The 6,442-nt window shown below is 36.2% G+C and overlaps 1 long non-coding RNA gene across 1 annotated transcript; it reads left to right on the top strand.

Moving 5' to 3' along the window:
* Positions 1-1,007: 1,007 nt before the first annotated feature.
* On the top strand, positions 1,008-5,214 carry LOC135268298 (uncharacterized). Its single transcript, XR_010336552.1, has 3 exons — positions 1,008-1,800; positions 2,497-2,559; positions 3,825-5,214. It is a non-coding gene; the product is annotated as an uncharacterized LOC135268298 (long non-coding RNA).
* The last annotated feature ends 1,228 nt before the right edge of the window (positions 5,215-6,442 follow it).

A 6,442-nucleotide genomic window follows, 5' to 3' on the forward strand; every position in this document is an offset into this window, starting at 1 on the left:
CTTTCTCCATTTTGGCATGTTCCATTCTATTACTTGATCTGTTCTACTTCTTCTTTCTAGATGGCTCCTTTCTTAGAGATTCTATTAGATTGTAGCAAGTTCTGTATCATTGCAAGATTCAGTTTTCTACCTCCTTTTCCTCATTTTCTCCCTTTCTTTAGCAATTAATAGATCTCAGTTACAGGCCATAATCTAGGTGCTGAATGTAATTCTTGCCTTGGGGTTGCTCATGATCTATTGTGTGAATAAAACAGATTATACACATATTTTTATTTTTCTTCACATCTACTAAGGATTTGGGACCCAATCTAATTAAACCCTGAAAAAATTGTGAAGCCACTTATATTAGTCAGCTTGGGCTGTCTTAACAAAATTCTGTAGATAGGATGGCATAAGCAACAGAAATTTATTTCTTCACAGTTCTGGAGGCTAGAATTCCAACATCAAGATGGCAACATGGGTAGATTCTGGTGAGGGATCTTTTTCTGGCTTGTAGATGACTGCCTTCTTGCTATGTCTTCACATGGTAGAGAGAGAGTTCTGGGGTCTTTTCCTCTAATTTAAGGGCACCAGTTCTATTGGTTCAGGGCTCTACCTTAATGACCTCATTTAACATTATCACTTTCACAACTCTATCTCCAATATAATCACATGAGGGGTTAGGACTTCAACATATGAATTTTGGGAGAACACACTTTGGTCCATTGCATCACCCAGGTGACCCTTCACTGATCTTTCTCTTCTCCCACTTTGAACCCATCTAAGTTTCCATCATTCTAGTCTATCTACTCTGGTCAATTATTTAAAATTAAACAATTTCCAGTTCAAAAACCTTCTGTCTTTTGTTTTACCTCCTCATTCATAGAATTTGATACATAAGTAACATAGCACTTTGATATACAGTTATGTGTTTTATCTCCCCTGATAACAATAAGCATCTCAAGGGTGGTGTTCCAATGACCTATTGCTGTGTTACAAATCACACAAAAACTTAGTGACTAAAAGTGAGGATCACTATTTTATTATCTTGCATAGTTTTGTGGGTCAGGAATTAGGGGAGGGCTTGGCTGTATGGTTCTTGCTTAAAGTCTCTGTATTAGTCTTCTTGGGTTGCCATACAAGAAGTCCAGGATTAAGGTGCCAGCTGTACTGGTTTCTGGTGAAACCTCTTTTTCTGGCTTGCAGACACTAACTTCTTACTTTCTTCTTTGGCCTTTCTTCTGTAAATGTGTGAAGAGAGAAAGGTCTCTGATATCTCTTTCTCTTCTTGTATGGACACCAAATCTATTGGATTAGGGCCCCACTCTTACTACCTCTTTTAACCCTAATTACCCCCTTAAAAACCCTATCTCCAAATTTTGCTTTGGGGGTAGGGCTTCTACATACAAATGAGAAGGGGCATAATTCAATAGTTTCTTACATGGTTTAGTCTGATGGTGGATGGAGATGAAATATAAGGGGTTGGAGAAGCTGGGAGTTGATTTGCTTGTTCTTACCCTTGTCTTGTTCTCTCTTCCCCTGCTTTCTCTCTCTCCATATATTTATAGGATCTCTCTGTGCTGCCTCCAGGTTGTCCTGTTTGGGCTTGTTGGACTGCTTATATGGCATCTGACTTCCCCTAGACCAAGTGTCTCAAGAGAACAAGGCAGAAGAACATGACGTTATTGTGGCCTTGTTTTGAAGTTGCATCACTTCTAACATACTGTATTTCTTGAGACACAAACCCACAGAGGTTAAAGAGGTTCAAGAGAAGGAAGCAGAGACTCTACCTTTGGGTTGGAGAAATATCTAAGTCATCTGGTAAGAAGAGCATATTGGTTAGGTGATATTATTGCTGCTATTTGTGGAAAATATGATTTGTCACAGGTAGGGCCCAGGTTTCCATCAGTTTTACTTCCTCTGTGTCTAATACAGGTCCAATAGGCAAATATGTCCTATAATAACTTTCAATTTGGTTAATTACTATCAGTTCATGTGCATATGTTTTTCCAGTGGAACCTTCTGGGGAAAGTATTTTTTGTTTCACTCATTTTTTATAGTTATAATTGAAAAGATAATAGATACTTAGGATACAAAAAGCAGTAGCAGAACTCATGAAGAATATCTAAGCATATTTCCATGGCAAGTGTATTAAGTCCAGAATCAACCTAGGATGCCATTTGACTTCACATTGACAATGGTTACGGTTTGTCATACTGGATCTCTTTTATGGTCTACTTCTTTATTTTAAAATAGATACTTTAGAAGTAAGGGTTCTCCAGATGAACAAAAGCAATAGATGCACGTGCACGTGTGCACACACACACACAGACACACACACAGAGACAAAGATTTTTTTAAAATTCTTAGTTTTTAAAGATTATTTCATGTGATTGTGGAGGCTGACAAGTGCAAAATCTGAAGTGTTTTTAGGCAGCCTGGAGACCCAGGGATGAGTTGATGCTGCAGTGCAAATCCAAAAGCAGTCTTCTGATAGAATTTTCTCTTCTTCTTCAGGATAGGTTAGTCGTTCGCCTAAGGCTTTTAACTGATGAAATGAGGCCCATCTTCATTATGGAGGTTAGTCTGCTGTGCTCAAAGTCTATGATTTAAATGTTAATCTTATCTGAAAAATCCTTTCACAGCATCATCTAAATAAATGTGTTTGACCAAATATCTTGGTACCATGACCTAGCCAAGTTGACACATAAACTTAATCATCACAGACACTAATGACAGGATTGGTCAGTGCTTTCACTAGGAACATATAAAAATTTTAAACCCACATCAGACAGAGACTTTACCTGTGAAATTATCTCATATAACTACTGTCTGCATTCCACAATTTCCTCTTTGCTGAATTGACTCTGTACGTACAAGATCCTGAATGAGACATGGTGTTATGGTGTTAGGCTAATTGCAATAATAAACAAACCCAACATTGTAGTGGCTCAATGTAATGTATATTTATTTTTCACACAAAAGCTTAATGTCTCTGAGGTAAATCAGACATCCAGGCTCTTGGTAGTTATGGCTCTGCCTTCCTCTCTATTTTCATCATCCTTTCTACTCAGCTGGTATATTGGGAAAGGGAGAGAGTGAAAAAGAAGCCCTCTTGAGATGGAAGGGAGGTGAGAAATACATTTACCAGTGTGTCCAAGAATCAGAGGAAATCATAAACATTAGTGAACAATCTTAAACTCGGACACAGGCCATCATTTAGGGACATGGCATCTGTTGGGGACTGCCCTCTCTCCAGCAGTGAACGTAGGAGTAGTAACAGAACAGGAACTCCAATTCAGAGGAATTCACATTCTCTTTAGAATGCCTTGCCTTTTTATTGCGATCTGGCTAACAATGTACTACTTTCCATTCTGTAAATATGCATGAGGTAGACTCCTTCTATTATAACTGCCTATTTTAGTTTAAGTCTTTCTGAAGAGAGAAGATTCTACAAAATTTCTCTTTGCTGGAAAATAAGAGATTAAAAGACTTGAAAACAAGACTCCAGTCTTTAGATCAATCACTGGTTCCATATGGTGAATGTTCTCTTTGATGGCATCATTTAGAACTTCAAGAAATTTTGCTCAGATTTAAAATTCTCATTATGGGCCTTGCCAAAGCATCTTAATGCAAAGCAATCTTAGCTTTAAACATTTAGAAATTGCTGAGGAGATATACTGTTTAGAGCCAAAAACTGAAACCTGTGAGATAAAATGGGTCAGGGGAAAAAAATTCTAGCACATTCTAAAAGACTACTGCTCTCTGAAAATAAAATACCTTCATTATGGTTTTTCATGGTTCTTTTCTATATAAAGCTACATTCATTTTTCTGTTGCTTATAGGCCCCACCCGAATTTATAGAAAAACATGACGAATATTGAGAGTTTTCATTGCATTTGCCACTTCTCTCAGCTTTGGAATGAATCCCAAATGGACTTGGTAAGTATAAGTTACATGTTTTCTCTGCTCTTCAAGCAATATTGATCTCCTTCAAATCCATTTCTTTGTCTTCTAGAAACACAGACATCTCTGTTTCTGCAGCATGTCCAAATGGCAATTTTCAGTGGACAATAAAAGAAACTACATTCAGTTTTTTTCCCAAGAAGCACTATATTCTGTCATTATGTTAACCCTGGCCTATCTTAGAGTTTTTTTGGCGACTCTTGATTTTAATCCCTTTCCATAACAGCATTTTATTGTTATGGGTTTTGGGATATATTGGTAGCTTAACTATTTTGTCTGCAAAGGTGTTTTCCATATTTTACATGGACTCCCATAACGCTTATATTTTCTTCCATATTCTAATGTTCACTGAATTGATATGCATAATTTTTTTGCATATTTTTCCACTCAAATTTTTAAGTATTGCTGTCTTCTCTATGGTAAAAAGAACCAAGTAATATTTCTTTAGATAGAATAGAAAAGAGAGAATTAGCAGCAGGAAAGTGTGCAGAGCTGTCACAGTGATAGATTGGCAATATCTTTGTAATTATTTCTATCATAACTCTTACAGTGATAGCACACAATGACTTCGATAGAAGATATACGTATTTAAGTTTCCTTGGGAATGTCAAACACAATATGCTAGAGAGAGGTGCAAGGCATATTGCTGCACATTCATAATGCCAACAAATTGGAAAAACCTTATTTAAAAATCCCTCTTCTAAACAAATGCTTTATTTGCTGTATCCCCTCTATTTTCTACACAACGTATGGAAAGAATAGGCAAAAAATCTTCTCAATTTGCAATGGAGATGGAAAGAAAGGAGAGAATCAACATTCTGTGAGCAACCTCTTTGGGTCAGGATTTTACATAAATTATCTCACTGATTCTCACAGTAATGCAATGTTTTGATCGTTATGATAACTTTTCCCACCATATGTATGAAGAAATGAAGACTCAATTCAAGTAATAAACCAAAGGTTGAATTGCTAACAAGAAGCCACAGAGGGATTTGAATCAATTCAATGTACCGTCAACTCTGGATGATTATGACACTATGTGATGGGGCCTGAGAAGAGAAAGAAGCATGTGGTATCTGTAGAATGGCTTTGAACACATTAATGTGTCATTCATTAAAATAATATTTAGCTGTCCTCAAATCTGTCTATTTTAGTGTTTGATGAAAGCTGAGTAAGTATTATTCAATTAGTTGTGATGTGGGTATGTTCAAAGTGATGGTAAAGACTGAAATTGAACTTAAGACATTCATGATTTCATAGATGACTAAATTAAAATAACTGAAGGGTCATTAAACACACAGGATTGATAACTAAAGCATCTTGCTGAATTATTTTCTTTGCCTCTCTTTGAGAATGGGGGAACATAAATTACCATTCCCAAGTTAAGTAGATGAGAGAGAATATATTTTTCATAGTTTCTTCAATAACTAGATTCTCTTAGAAGTATACCTTTATGAATTATTCTAACAATTGAATCTTTTATCCTGTGCTTCCTCAAACACTTAATGTACCATAATACTTTGCATAGTGATTTATGTCTAGTCACCCAGGTTCTGTAAATGTGTTTGGAGTATTGCATATACTATTCAGTGAACTGGTTAATAAGCTTTTTCAGGGCAGTGATCAGCTCTTTAAATGTTTAACTGGGGTGCATCAGGGAGAGGAATAATGGGAGAGAAGGGCAAGGTGGCCAATATTTTAGCAAAACATGTAGAGTAACATATAAGACTGAGAGGTAGTGAACATAAGAAGTAAGAGGAAAGCCAAAGAGAATGATACCATGAGTCAAAAGAAGGAGATCTACAATGAGAAGAGAATCAAATACGGCAGAGAGGTTGAGAAGCATGGGGTTGACAAAAGGCTACTTGTTTTTAAGAAAGTGATCATTTACAATTTTACTAGAGAGATGAGAAATTAAAGCAGACCATAGAGTGTTGATGAATGAACTGGAGATGAGAATGTGGAGGCAAAAAGTGTATGTTATCTTATTTTTCTGAAGCTTGATGATAAAGGCGTGGAAAAAGTTGGAGTGGTGACTTGAAGGGACATTAAAACCAAGAACAGGTAGTTTTTGGAAAAAATACTTGAGCATGTTTAGAGAGGGAAGGGAAGGAATCGAGGTTAGGAATAGATTAGTGACAAGCAATAGAAGAGACATTATCAGTCAGTGCTAATTGTGTATGATCTGGTACCAGACCACTAGAGTTTGAAACTTGAATTTATAATAGATATTTATAAAAAGATATTTTATTAGGTCTGTGGACCTGGACACACTTTAGTGTTGCCATTAACTTAAGAGGGATAATTTAGGGTTGTTGAGAAGATTAAATGTTCCAATACTTTAAAGTGCTTAGTCCAGTGTCATATGATAAACATTAGATACACAACAACTGTTATTATTATTGTTGTTGTTATTATAAAGCTCCTAAACAGAACTCATAGATGAATGTATTGGTGCACAAAAGAACATAAGCATCACTTTTTCTTACTGAGGAAG

Source organism: Aotus nancymaae, unplaced genomic scaffold (assembly GCF_030222135.1).
Source record: "Aotus nancymaae isolate 86718 unplaced genomic scaffold, 86718_ANA_hifiasm-v0.15.2.pri h1tg000040l, whole genome shotgun sequence".
Taxonomy (NCBI): Eukaryota; Metazoa; Chordata; class Mammalia; order Primates; family Aotidae; genus Aotus; species Aotus nancymaae.